This window comes from Choloepus didactylus, chromosome 9 (genome assembly GCF_015220235.1).
Source record: "Choloepus didactylus isolate mChoDid1 chromosome 9, mChoDid1.pri, whole genome shotgun sequence".
NCBI classification, from domain to species: Eukaryota; Metazoa; Chordata; class Mammalia; order Pilosa; family Megalonychidae; genus Choloepus; species Choloepus didactylus.
In genome coordinates, this window is record NC_051315.1 from 30,257,533 (window position 1) to 30,272,652 (window position 15,120).

Below are 15,120 nucleotides of genomic sequence, written 5' to 3' on the forward strand. Positions count from 1 at the left end.
TCAGCCTCCCTGGGAGACCAGCCATGATGGGATCTCTTCCTTGGCTCTTCTAGAGCCTTTGTGCTGTGTAAATTAGAACGCAGTCATTTGCTGACAGTCTCTGTTATGCCTGAGCCTGTGTTCCCAGGATGTTCTGTATAGCAACTTGCTCCACAAAATAGGGAAAATGGAGGGAATAAGCACAGAATGAAATTAAAACAATAATACAAGTTGGGCTATAGTATGGATCAAAGTGAGTCAACACTAAATAGATGCTAGTAGACAAGATTAAATATAAAAGACACTAAAGGAATTCAAAGGAGAGTAAGTCATGGTGGGGTAGATAGTGTATGCTTTATTGAGAGGAGTGGTGAGGATGCCAAGCAGAAGCAAGAGGAAGAAAATTCCAGGTAGAGGGACTATCACAAGTAAAAGAGTAGAGATTTTCATAAATTCTGTGTGTGGCAAATGTGAGAGTAGTGACTATTGAATCTTGGACAGAAATGAGTTTGAATTCCAACTCTTGGGGTGCCTAGCTGTGAGTCCTTTTCAATCATTTAGTTGTTCTTAAGACTGTAACATGACTATTGGGAGTCACACCTAATAAAGTTGGTGTGGCTATTACATGAAACTATATATGTGAAAACACTGCAATATATTAATGGAAGAAAGATAGTATCATTAATGTCACAATGGTTCAAAGGAAAATAATGTGTCCATTTGATTGCAACAGAAAATATATTCAAGGGGACAGTATAAACAGAACATTTGGGGACCAGATTATAAATTCTCAGATAGTAGGCTTTATCCTGTAAGATACAGAAATTCTCCAAGTTCTTTGAGCAGGGGTTCAAGTTGTGCAGAACAATGTGGAAATGCATTTCAGACAGATGTAAACAGACTGGATGGAAAAAAAGGATGATTTTAGCACAGAGACCAAAAAAGAGATTAATTTAGTCAGGAATTAATGAAGACCCAAAATAGGATCTGCTCAATCACGCATTGAATATTTCTGCTACTTACAAGGTAAATACATTCTTTTAAAAGTTACAGTATTGGCCAAAGATTTCATGTGTAGGACTCTGCTCCCTGGACCATACCCTTTACTTTACATTATTAAAAAAAAGTAAACATGTGCTTAAACCAAGAAATAGAATATTACCAGTATCCTAGAAGCTACTGTAGGCCCCTCCCTCATCATATTTTCCTCCCTTTTCTTGAGATATAATGTTTAATCTGAAATGTGTGTCAAAAATTCCTTTCTAAAAGGATTCACAATCAACACATCCCTTGGCTTTCTTCTTTTTCACAGTATTGCTTGTGTTATTTGTTCATGTCAAGCTATGTTTTCAGCTTTATAGCTTTGTACCAAACATATCTTAAAACCCATTTTTTCTGTTGTTGATGGATACTTGGTTTATTTCTAAGGTTTTGATATTTCACAAATGCTACTATAAACATTCTTACCCCTGTCTTCTGGTGCACAAGGCAAGAGAGTCTGTAGATTCTGTGCCTGGGAGTGGAAGTGTTAACTTGGGGATTTGATATCTTCAATTTTATTTAATAGTACTATACTATTTTCCACAGTTGTTCTTCATACAGATGCTCAGCCACTGTCAGTGGATGACAGTTCTTGGTGCTTTACATCCTTGCCAGCCCTTGATAGTGTCTAATTTTTAAATGTGAGGGGAATTCTTTGGGTAAGATATGGCATCTATTATAGTTTTAATGCACCTTTATTTGATTATTAAGGGTTTGAACTTGTCATGTTTATGGGCACTTAGATAAAAATTCCACTTGTTTCTTTCCCCCATTTTTCTACTTCATTGATCATAATACTTGTTTTAGTATTTTTATATTATCACAAAGTTCAGATATTCTCTCACTGAGGGTGTATTAATGAGGTAATGTGCGTGTAGTGAATGATTTTCCTTTGTAATTAGCTGTACAGACAACATCATTAATGTGTTAAAACATTCTCTTAGTGCATGGATCCTTCTGCACGCTGGCTAAATTCATTAGTTTTATATTGCAGCACAACTTGAAATACCAGATCACAACAAGATCAGGAACTTGATTTCAGTATGTAAATCAAGGCACTGCTTTCTTCTTCAAGACTGTCCTGTTATGAAAAACTTTAAAAGTCAGTTGAACTAAATATCGTGCTTAGTTCTACATGTGATTCACATTTTGGCTCAAGTTCTTATCTCACTGCAGACCAATAACAAACAATTTGAGAACTGGCAGCCAGTCCATGGACCACACTTCACATAGTACTGTTAAAAGGCTTCCGTATTTTCATATGCATATTTAATGTTCTCACTAAATATATATATTTATAATACACATGCATATATATGTTGTCTACTTACATATGTCTACATTGTTACTTTTCTGATTCAAACTGGAACCTATTGGGGGCAAAAATAAAAGTTCTTTCTATTGTTTTGTATCACAGCTAATATTTCCATGCATCCCTAAAAACGTTCCATTTTCTTTACACGTAGTAAGCCCTCATGGTACACATAATAGTTAACTATTTCTGGGACATGATTTGATGACAATAATCATCATAACAGATTTGAATTATTTCAAGTTTGTTATAAGATTCAGCAAATAGTCAATGATATTTATTTAATGCTTACTATATGTTGGGTATTGCAATATGTACCATGGTTATTCAAATAATTTTTGATGCCTGCCCTGGAAACTAGGAGTTAAACATGTGGAAAAAAAGTGCAATACAGCATTCCATGTACCACAAAAGACTGACTTATAGATACTTTGGGGTTCAGACAAGAAAAGGATTGTTACCAGCCATGAGAACTTGGAGAGGGTCAGGAAAATCTTTATAGAGGCAGACTCTGAATCTGCTAACTTCCAATATTTTTTTTGATGGATCTTACTTTCTTTAACAACAGAAATGTTGTAACTTCTACCTTAAAAATGCACTCCCAGATCTTTCATATACTATTAAGTCTGCATAGAAGACTACTATCAGGTAACATTTCCCTGTCTCCTGGATGTAAAGTGACAACTAAACATAAGCCTTAACTGGATCAAGCACCTACAAAGACTTTTTTTTAAATCAAATAATGAAAATTCAAAATCCAGCAGGAAGCAGGATGTAAGGATAAATTAACCTCAACCTGTTTTAATCCTTTAAATGTTTTTGTTCTGTGTATGTATACCTACTAACTCACTGAAGTTCAAAGAAACCAACCATATTAGTACCTTTTGTTTTTCTTTCCATAAAACATGACAAGTCTTGAGGTCCTATCTTACAAAGTCACTGAAAAATAATGAAGAATAGTGAAGAATGTTGACAACATCCATTTTCCCAAACATGGAGTGGTTTATAAGGCTTAATAATGTCATAATTTTGAAAATAGATTTTTTTTGTGCATTTTACATGGTTGCCTATTTCTTTTCAATTCCTTTTCTGACTGCTTGGATACCTGTGTTTTAGATCTCTAATCAATTTCATTCTTCTTTCCGCTACTGTTTGGAAGTACAGGTAAAATGCTTCAGCAAATTTTACCTTTTATTCTTTTTTTTGTTTGTTTGTTTGTTTTTTGTTAAACCGATTACATCAGCCTCCTTTCTCAAAATGGTTCTTTTGGGGGAAAACTAATAAAATTCTAAGCCCATTCTAAGCTTTCATACTTATATGATGTTTACTTTAGGTAAACATCTCTTTTTACCTAGAAAATCCAAAGCTTCATAACAGAAGCACTACATCCCACAGGAGAGTTGTTCCTCACATTTCGGCCTTTAAGGAAAACTTCTGGTATTTTAGAAACTGAATTTCAAAACAGAAGTAGGCTAAAGTAGAAAATTTAGGTCTATGAATCTGAAATGTTCTAATAGACAATACCAGGGTCTCAGGGGCATTGCTAAAGCTTTGAACTCCCATAATTTGTATGTATATGTATGTGTGTGTATATATATATATATATTTATATACTTATTCGTGAAAGCATTTTTTTAAAAAGTGTGTTTGATGGTCCGATGCATGTATATTTAATTGAGATGGTCTATAAAAGGATCTTTGATGGAAGCCCAAAATACTAAATTTAAAAATGGAAATTAGAAAAAAAAGAAAAAAACCCAAAGGAAATAAATGCTGAGTTATTTTGGCGGGAAGGATAAAATTTTTCTAAATATAACAGTAGTGAAAAATTATCCTCCTTGGCTTACAAGGATGATCATGATAATTATTTAGCTTCAGAAAGGAAGGTTCAGAAGCGATGAATGATGATTTATCTTTCCTTATATAAATTATACATATAACTTTTATTTTTAAATATGTTATCTTTTAAAAAGTTTTCTTTTGTTAAAAAATGTTGTAAACTTAAATGGTTCATATTTTAAATTATAGCTTATTTACCTAAAATTTGAGCAATTTAAGGCAGATGATGTAACGAAACTGCTGTGTAATCAAGACACCTTCGTGGTTTCTTAGCTGATTTGTAAAAAGCAACTAATATTCAATAAATTTATTCTATAAATATATACATAAGTGCCAGAGATAAATTTAGGAGGATGTGTCTTTAGCAGTTTTTATAATAGGATAAACATAGAAATATTCAATTATTCATCAAAGGGAGTTGGTTAGATATAAAATGAAAAAGCAAATTATAGAATATCATAATTTCATTTTGTTAAAAGAAATGCTATAAACATCAACTATCAAGATTTATAGCTAAATATACCTGCAAGAATTATATACTAAGCTTATAAAAAAAAGATCTTAGGGAAAGAAGATAGCCAGAAGAAATTCAAGAGATTTTCACTATGTCTGTTAAATGTTTTTAAAACAGTTTTAAGTTTATAATGCTTTACTTTGCAATACATTTTTTCCACTTTTTTTATTGGGAACTTTAACATATATACATAACAGTGATAACTTTATATGTACGATTTCACAAGTAGTTAGAGATCAAATCTCAAAGAATGTCATGGGTCACAGTTCCACAACTTCAGCCATTTCCATTATTGTAAAATATAACACACATACAGAAAGGTATCATCTCTTGATGTCGAGCTCAACAAGCAGTCATACAGGTAATTTAAAAAATTGTTATGGTTTACAGTTCCACAGTTTCAGTTCTTTCCTTATTATGCAATACAAGGTATATACAGAAAGGTGAAGACCTTCAAGGCACAATTCAGTGAGCAGCTATAGAGCAAATCCCAAAGGATGCTATAGGCTACAGTTCCACCATGTCATTTACCTCCTTCCAGCCATTCCAACACCCCAGCATCCAAAAATATATATATGTATAATTATATAAAGTTTCAGTATTCATAGACCTTTGTTCAATCTTATCTTGTTTGTTGCTACCCCGTCCTCTCACTTAATCTCTTTCTCCAACTTCAGGATGTCTAGGCAGTGAGCACCCTAACCTGTTCATATTAAAAGGGGGTATCGACAGTATGGGGTAGCGGGCCACATCTGATAGTTGATCTTAAAGAGGCTGTTGTCTCTGGGTTTTAGGACTTGCTTGGTATAGGAATACTCTAATGGATTTAAGTTTCTGAAAGGTAAAACTTAGTGAGTGTATCTTTTATAGAATATCAGGTAGGGACCTAGGTATTTGGGAACTACTTTTGGCAAGGGCATGGCAAGCTGTGGTCAACTGGGATGTCTAGCTAGAGCTTGCATAAGAGAAACCTCCAGGAGAAACCTCAATACTTTTGAAATACCCACCAAAATATATATATTGTTTAAAATATTCAAGTGGGTGACAGTTATGGGGCAGAGACCAGCCCTTTGTATGTAGGCTAGAGATGGTGGCCAATGGGATATAAAGTTCTGTATCCAAGTGAGCAATTTGGAGATGGAAAACAAACACCGGAAATCAAGGTTAGTGCTAGGTCAAGTCTTGGCAAGCAGTCAAAACTGACAAGTTGTCTGAGATGATGTTAGATGTTGAACCATGCAGACTTTCAGTGGTTTGCAGGGACAAGGGAAACTAAATGTCAGTGCAAGGCTGTGGTCAAACTTAGCAAGTAACCAGAGTATCTGTACTCCATAAATGGAGTTGTGGTAACTTACCTATTAATCGGAAACCATGGTACCTAGAATGCAGAGAAAATCAATGATTACAACATTCAAGAAAAAAAATTGTAAGAGCAAGAAAACAGAATCAGTTTGGGCAAAATAGGCTCAAGGGTAACATTGTGCACTGCATTTAGCAAGCAAGTAGATCTGGGATATCACTAAGGGGCAGTGTCTCCATCTGCTAGGAAATGTTTCCTACACCTTCTAGTGAAGGTGAAATGAATCCCAGGTGTAGTAGCCTATGATATCAATTAAAAATAAATACTTGACATTGGATTAGTGATCAGTGGTTAAACTGACTGGAATAAAGGGTGTAAAGGCAAATTCTACAGAAAGCAAATCTCCTCCACATTTTTATTTCTGGTGCAGTGCCTTGGGAGGACTGTACGTATTCTAAAATTAACTTTTATGGGCTTCTATAACTGCACTTTCCCATCCTGGCCCCCTAAAAATAGTCCTACAAGTTCCCATTTTCAATTTGTTGAGAATTTTTTCAGTGAACACCCTCCCCATATTTGGTTCCTATGACTTAATCCTTTGCTGGTTTTTCACAAGCCACTTTCTCAATTTAAGAAGGTCATTTAAATTTGCACATTTATTCTCCATGGACAGTTACCCCTCCCAACTTGCTGTTATCCATGAACTTAACGAGTGAGAGCCCTACTTAATATCTGAGTCACTGATAAAGATATAGTAATGGACCTGGGACAGATTCAGAAGCATCACTCAGTATCCACTCCCATCCCTCAGGGCAGCGTGGAATGATTAATAACTGCTCTTTGATTGTGACCTTCCAAGCAGTTGCACACCCATGCTCTAATAGCAGGATCTCAACTCTGCTTTGCTACTCCCTAATTAATGTCGTATGAAACTGAATTAAAAGCCTGACTGAAGTAAAGATCTTATATCTATTGCTTCCTTCTTAACTACAGGGTCTGTCATTCTGTCACAGAGGGAATTAGATTACTTTGATCTGATTTGTTCTTCACAAAGACACATCTTTTTTTAATATTCCCCAAGAGCTTCTGTATGTTTGCAAATTGAGAATTGGTCAATAGAAAGAGCACACAGCAGGCTTTATGCTTCAGAAAGTTTGCACTCTGAATACAGAAGTCCCTTAGCAACCAGAAGAATTAAATTCATTGTGACTTTTATTTTTAAGTACTAAGATCAATGTACATGCATGCATTTGCTCATTTTCTATGAGTTCCACACAAAGTGTATGAATAAGCTTCACTGTTCATTTAGTTGCTACTTTATGCTCCTCACCCATATTACATAGATGCATGTAGAGACTTCAGATACATCCACAAATCTGAAAATTGGTCAAAAATCTGAAACGGGCCTATGAGAAGATCAAGGACATGATTTTAAAATACTCCAAAAGAATTAGAAATACACCCTTATGGAACGTTAATTGGGGCAAGTCTTTCTGATTAGATTGGGGAAAAAATGCTTCTCTGTGTTTTATATTAATTTAGGAAAATCCTGTCAAGATGCTTATGCCAAAAATGCACAGCATGCTGAGGGACTTATTGGAAGATCTACAACAAGGGATATAAAAGAAAAATATATTTTGGAGAGTTTCTAAGCTTTCAGTGTGTACAAATTACACTTGTACCCACCTGTGGTGCGCCAAATTATGTAAATAATGTTTTCTTTTTAAAACTTCAAGTAAATAAAAGAAAAAGAATTATGATATGTGCTCAAGAAAAAAAATAAAGTCAATTAATGAGTAAATAGCAAGTTATTTATAAAAAACAAAAAGTGAGGCAGATTGTTTTCATTCTTTCAGTTCAACATCTGTTGATCACCTATGTGCCAGGAACTGATCCAAGCGCTAGAGATATATAGGGGAACAAATCAGACAAAATTTTCTGATCCCCTGTAGACTACATTTTCGTGGGAAGAGATAAACCTTAGGCACATAAATGAGAAAATTAATATATTATGTCAGATGTCAGTCCCTGCTATGGAGAAAAATGAAACAGAGGAGGGTTCAGGAGTGAAAGGTTATAGGATAATTTAAATAGGGTAGATAGGAAAGGCTTCACTGAGCACAACAACTGTAGATGCAGAGGAAACGGGCTATGTTATTATCTGGAGGAAGAGTATTTTCAGGCATAAGAACAGAAAGGACAAGTTAAGTTTTGTTTGTTGGTTGGTTTATTTTAACTTAATTAAAGTGACCTGGCCATCATGGCCTCAAACTTCTGCCTACTGAGGAGGAAAAGACAGTCATTGTTCATATACAGGTATCAGTTCATTCTAAAATGATATTTTTGATTAGGTAGCATAGATCACAATTGTATGCATTAAATCTTACCATACAATAAATTTATGTGTATAAAGATTATCCTTTACATGTAAAAGATTGTTTTATCCAAGAAATACTTTTCAAAGGCTTTAATAGAATTTGTATATTAGGAAAAATCTCCATTAATAGTGTTTTCTTAATTTTAGCAGTTATATTTTGAGGGATTATGGGCAGGAAAGGTTTCTCCTATAGTAGGCATACACACTCCCATTGAATATACACACATACCTATATGCTCCTATACCACAAAAGTGAAGGAATATTCCAGTTAACAATTGAAATTCAAAAATGTTAACTCAGTCACCTTTCAAAATCTTAAAACATAATAAATAGCCTAGTAAGTAATTTGAAATAATTATGCTTTATATTGGAAGAAAGGGAACACATTTGTCTTATTTAGAACAGCTCAAATTCTGAGACGTAATGATCTGAAAAATCACTCAACATGATTGCCAAAAGCATGCTATCCTTTTTCACCTACTCTACCTCCCCCTCAGAATTAAGCATACAGAGTTACAATTGGCACCTGTTCAAAAGAAAATCTATAATGAAGGGCACTTTTCAAGTTGTGTTAATTTAGTCTTAAAAAAACAGTGCAATTTTATGGAAAGTGAATGGTCTTATCCTTTTCACAATTTCAATATCTGATTGAATCAGCTCAGGCATTCAATCAGTCATGTTACGGGTAAGGTCAGCTATAACATGACTGAATTTTCAGGTAACCTCTGTGGATGTAATTGGCTCAATGTTTTATACAAATTGTATGAAAGGACACTGACATAAAGTGTGCAGTTCAAAAACCAGAAAAAGATGGCAGCGATGATGTCCTCCTAGGTCATAGAGAGAATGGGATCAGAACATCCTGTGGAAGTCAGCAGTTGACAAAGGTGATAGAAATAATGACCTCCAATTAATATAGGTGGGTCAGGCACAATAAAACAATAACATGTTTAGGCATGCCACGTTGTGTTAGCCATAGAATGGCTTGTTATTACTATAAATTACAGACATGAGGAAAAGTGCTTAATAAGAGGGTGATGCTTGATTATTCAAATCATTGTGAGACAAAAATGTAACTACTAAATTAACATAAATAATTTTCCTGTGTGAGAAAGAAATACACAGATAAGTTTATAGAACTTTAGGTAAATTTGTAAATAAGAGAAACAGAATGCAAAGTTGTTTTATGGAAAACTTCAGACTTTTGGCATTTGACATATTCCTCAACAGCTTTTTTCCCCCAACATACTGTTCAGATGCAGTGTATCTATAGATCATTGTTTCGGTATGCTAAAGCTTCCAGAATGCAATATACCAGAAAAGGGTTGGCTTTTACAATGGGGTTTTATTAACTTACAATTTACAGTTCTTAGGCTATGAATGTGTCCAACTCAAGGATTCAACGGGATAAAACCTGGATTCTGAAGACAGGCTGCTGGGCATCTGGGGCACCTCTGTCAAATGGGAAGGCACATGGCCAGCGTCTGATGGTCCTTCTTTCTTGGATTTTGTTGCTTTCAGCTTCAGACTTTAATTGCTTCCTCTCTGTTTTCTGTGGGTCCTCTCTTAGCTTCTCTGGGACTTTTCTCTAAACTTCTGTGGACTTTTTCTTTTATCCTCTTAAAAAACTCCAATAAGAGGATTAAGACCCACCTTGAATGATCAAAAGTTCCCACCTACAATTAAGTCTGCACCCACAGGAATGGATTAAATCTAAGGACATGATCTTCCCTGGGGTCCATAAAACCTCCAATGTACCACAATTATCATCAATGTTATAGTCAGAAAGGATGTACAGATGAGAAAATTAGTGCCAAAGAAATTAAAAACTAGTTTTTCAAATGAGTTAAGAGTTACAGTAAACTAGAACTAGAACTAGAACTAGCCAAATTATTCTTCTTTTATTCCATAGTTCTTTAAAATAACCAGGGTGATAATAATTATTATAACTCTGATATTTAAGCCTACCATTTTAAATTCTCAGACACAGAACCCAATAATACTAAGGTATTATATGTATTCATATTTTTCATTCCTTATCCTTTGAAACTTTACAAACTTTCGTAATATTTTTACATATTCTTTATTCTATTGTATACTTTTATGTATTAAGGCTATAAAGGTGAAATAGGATACTTTAAAGATGGAAACAAGTCATGAGATGATTTACATCCTTCAAGTCAATATCCATCCTCATTTCACTAAATCTATAAGTTCTGAAAAAAAATCATTTTAGAACAAAAAGGAAGATTCCTTATTTAAAAAATCACTATTTGGAGGGGAAAAAAACAACCTTTAAATGTAGTTTTAGTAATCTGAGTATATGTGGTGGTTCGAAGTTGTTTGTAGTCTTAAATTTAATCCTTTTCTGTGGGTGTGAACCCATTGTAAGTAGGACCTTTTGATGAGGTTACTTCAGTTAAGGTGTGGCCTGACTAAATCAGGATGAGTCTTAATCCTTTACTGGAATCCTTTATAAGCAGAATGAAATTCAGAGGGAGAGAGAGAACCACATGGAGCAGCCAGAAGCTGGGCATCAAGGGAACCAGAAAAGAAGGGAAAGAGCAGGAGATGCTGCTTTGTGCTTTGACATGTGGCAGAGGAGCCACGGATTGGTTTGATCAGGCTCTGAAAATTCTAGGGCTAGGAGGGAATGGATCATCAGTTTGAACTGGGTCCTTAGGTCTCTTCTATCCTGACTATCCTAGAATGAGCTGGAGAATTCTGCCATTAAATAGAGGCTTTATGAGTCTGATGCTTCAGTGTGTATGCAGGTGCTGTGACTAACCAGCCCCTGAAGATTGTGCAAGGTCACTCAGCCTTCAAACAACTCAGTTTCCTTATCTGTAATGAAGGAGGAGTGGTTGATGATCTCTATGCCCTTTTGAGCTCTAAAATTATAGGCTTTCATGAATCTTTTAGGAGACTACCCTTGAATTATCACTTCAAAACTAGCAGGAATACCAGAAACAGCAGGGGCTCCCAGCAGTTAGAGGAAACCATAAATGATTAGTCATTTCCTATGTTTATGATAGTGAGGCTGCTCAGCACAGTTCATGGAAAACACCAGCTGCACCAAAGGCTCAGAGAAAGTAAGGGATGCAGATATACAAGTAAGACACCTCAAGAAAAGTGGTGGAAAGATATTCCTCCACCTCCTGAAGTAAAATTAGTTTTATAATGCTAAGGGTCTCTGGGCTTGTTTCTATGTTAAATATCTCTTTTATGCACTCTAATAAAACCTATAATATTCCTATGTTAGCATTCATTAAACTATTATAATTGTCTCTCTACCTTAATAAGATTGTGAGACACTTGGGATAGGGACAAGGTCTTGTTTGGCTCCCTTCCCAAAGTCCAGCACAGTGCTTTTCTTATAACAGAAATCATGAATATCTATATCATCTACCTCTATCTCTATCTCTATCTCTATCTCTATCTATCTTGATTTAAAATTGAATCACAGATCTTTTAACCATTCTGTAACCTTCCTCATTCAGTGGTGAGGAGTTCTTTTCAAATTTCCTTGGAAAGCTTCATTTACATACCAACAAAGGAAATCAATAAGTTAAAAAAAAAACCTCAATTATAGTTTCATGTTTGCATAATATAAGTACAAAGAAGCATTTCTGAAGCTATCTATTCAATAATATAAAATAATAACCAAGTCAGTGATAAAATTATAACACACCAAGCAGGATAAACAAAGTTGAAATACAGTCTCGCAATCAATTCAGGACAAGTTTTGATACCGAATTAGCTCATTTATCACATTAGGCATACAAAATAAGTTGTTAGAATAAAATCTTTCAGATTCAGAACTTTTTGTATTTTGGAATAATAGGTAAGGGTTTGAGACTAGTACCTGGATTAGATCTCTCAGCCTCTATGCCATTTTCCTTTTACATTGTCCACATTCCCTTCTAGCTAGAAGCCCTGTGCAAGTATTTCAAAGGCAGAATGGCCATCTTCCTGATGGGGACTATAGCTAAGCAATGTTAGACAGAAAAGAAGGCTGGCGTGGCCGCACAATGCACCAATGCCGAGACACCACCACGGGTACGTGATGGCCTGTGGAGCAAGAGCAAAGCCAACGTCAGTAGCAGCTTCCTGAACTCTGTATCACAGCTATGAGAGTATGACCTTGAAATTGGTAGTTCGGTGGTAACTGCCCTGATTGGAACTCACAGCTCTTACAATGTTTTTGGAAGCCTCTAACTAGTAAATCTCTCTGTGGCAGATTGAGCTACATTCTCCAGAAAAACATTTTCCTAATCTTAACTCACATTCCCCTGGGTGTGAACCCATAGTAAATAGGATCTCTTAAAGATGTTATTTTTAGTTAAATTGTGGCCCAACTGAATGAACTTGGGTTTTGTTTGAGATTACTGGAGTCCTGCATAAATAGAAGAAATTCTGATTAGAAGAGAAAGCCAGGAGGAGCAGGAAGGCAGAAATCAATGGAAACTGGAAGAGAGAGGACAGGACATCAAGTGACAGGAAAGCCAAGGAGTTCCAAGGATTGCTGACCAGCTGGAATGCTACTGTCCTAGGAGGAAACAGTCTGTGAGAAAATAAATCCTTGTGGTTTAAGCCAGCTGTTGTATTTGACATACCAGCAGGAAAATTAAGACACTCTTCCTACTTAAATCCCAAAAGTGGTCTCTGCTTAATGTTTTAAACCCTGAGAGATAAGGCATTTGGTAGCAGTAATTTCAGAGATTTAGCTCTTCAAGATATTATTTCTTGAGCATGTGTATTTTATGACAATTTTCATGTGTTACAGTTTGTTTCCATTTTAAACATAAATGCCACTCTTACCCAAGGAAGGCCACTTGCAGTCTAAGTAGAAACATTTTTTTTCCCCTCACAATTCATTATTGTTTAACTTAGTCTTATATGTGGATGATGCTGTGGGAAGCAAATATGATTATTATTGGTAACCATAAACCCTTCTTAACAAAAGGGATATATATATATATTTTTCTTATGCCTTACATTTTTCTCTTCAATTATTTCCTCTCCTGCTTATATGCTAGCATTTTGTAAGATACCTTGAGGGTTATTGGAAATAGATATCTCACAGATAATAGTGAAAATGGTAGCCTTGAAATTCTGGGGCACTTCTAGCAATTCATCTTGAAGCAGCATCTTATTTTTATTTTTGTTGAGTATCTTCATGTTATACTATGAGATCCAGGGGCTTAGTCATTTTTTATTGCTTTGACTAAAAAACAGACACTTCAGTATTTGGAGAAAGTTCTGTATTGTTGAGTCAGGTCGAGTATTACTGTTCAACCAAGCAATGCAAATTACATCAACTATTGGGACAGATTCTCATTTTTGAAATTTTATAGAAAATATGCAAGGGCTGGGAAGCAATTACTATCTTTAAAGATATTTAATGTAGAACTCAGGAAATAATAAATAAATGGTCTTGAGTTATAGTTGTTCTGATTGGAGAAAGGGTAATGATAACCTAATACAGTGGAAAACTTTTTTCCTCCTGACAGAATCATTCTTCCAGCAACACCTTTGGAGAAAATAAAATATAAAAATGTGAGACACAGTAATGGTAAGTATATTCTTAAAAGTGAAATGATACCAAATATATTAATTTTAATTTTAATTAAAATTTCATTTTCATTTTGGAACCCATTGAGGTCAAGGTCTTTTTTATAGGTTGCCAGAACATAGGTTAAGAAAATGTCAGTATTTTAAGGTATTTCAACAGGGGTTGCCATTTCATTAATATCTTATAGGTGAGTAATTACTTTTTCTTCATGAGAGATTATTGCAAAAATGAAAAAAAAAATTACATCTCAGAGGAAGTAGAACATTGGCTTTTTAAATATTGTCCTTGCAAACTAATATTTAACTCTAAATCTGTCCTCAACATTTCAATGGTAATTTTTCCCTGAAAAAGCATAAAAAAACTAATATCTAATTCAAGGAACAAGACAGTTAAGCCAAACCCACAAGGAAAGTGTTCTTGTACTGACAAACCACAGAAGGCTTTGAAAATTCAAGGTGTTTCAGGAAAAACCACAATTCCCACGTGATTTTTATATTGTTGGTTTGGGCAATTATAAATGCAGATTAAATCAGTTGTGCATCATACACATAGTTCATTTTAAAAGTTCTAGCAAGCAATATAAATTACCATTTGTATACCAATATAATAAAAAAATAAAATAAAATTGTGTTTGGATTATAGTTGTTTATAGCTGGCTACTGCATAATGTTTAGAACAATATTTCATAGACTAATCTAATGATTAAATTATGACTACATTCTAATTATTTTAGGAGAAAGATTTGCAATATTACTAGTTTTTTCTCCCTGCCTTCTAAATGTGTTGAAAACTATTGTGCTTTCACTACGTCAGACTGTCATAAATATTTTTATACTGAATTTAACTTTCTCACACAATATTGTAGAGGGATTTTGTATTGGATTTAAATACTGTATTTGTGCAGAATTATAGGGGCTGGAATTTGATGGATTGTTTAGAGGGGTTTGAATTTGCACAATACGGTTCTTTTCTGGTTTTGCTTCCTTTTGTGTGTGCATTATGAGCTCAGAAACCCGTACAAATAAAAAGTGAAGACCGGTGGAGTATTTTGAAGAGTGTCCTGCCTGAAAGCAGTAAACTTAGGACACAGACATTCAAGCTAGGAAGTGGTTCTTGTTATTTTATAAGAGTCCTGGTTTATAGTTTTACTTTATTCAAGGGACATTTTATGACACTATAAAT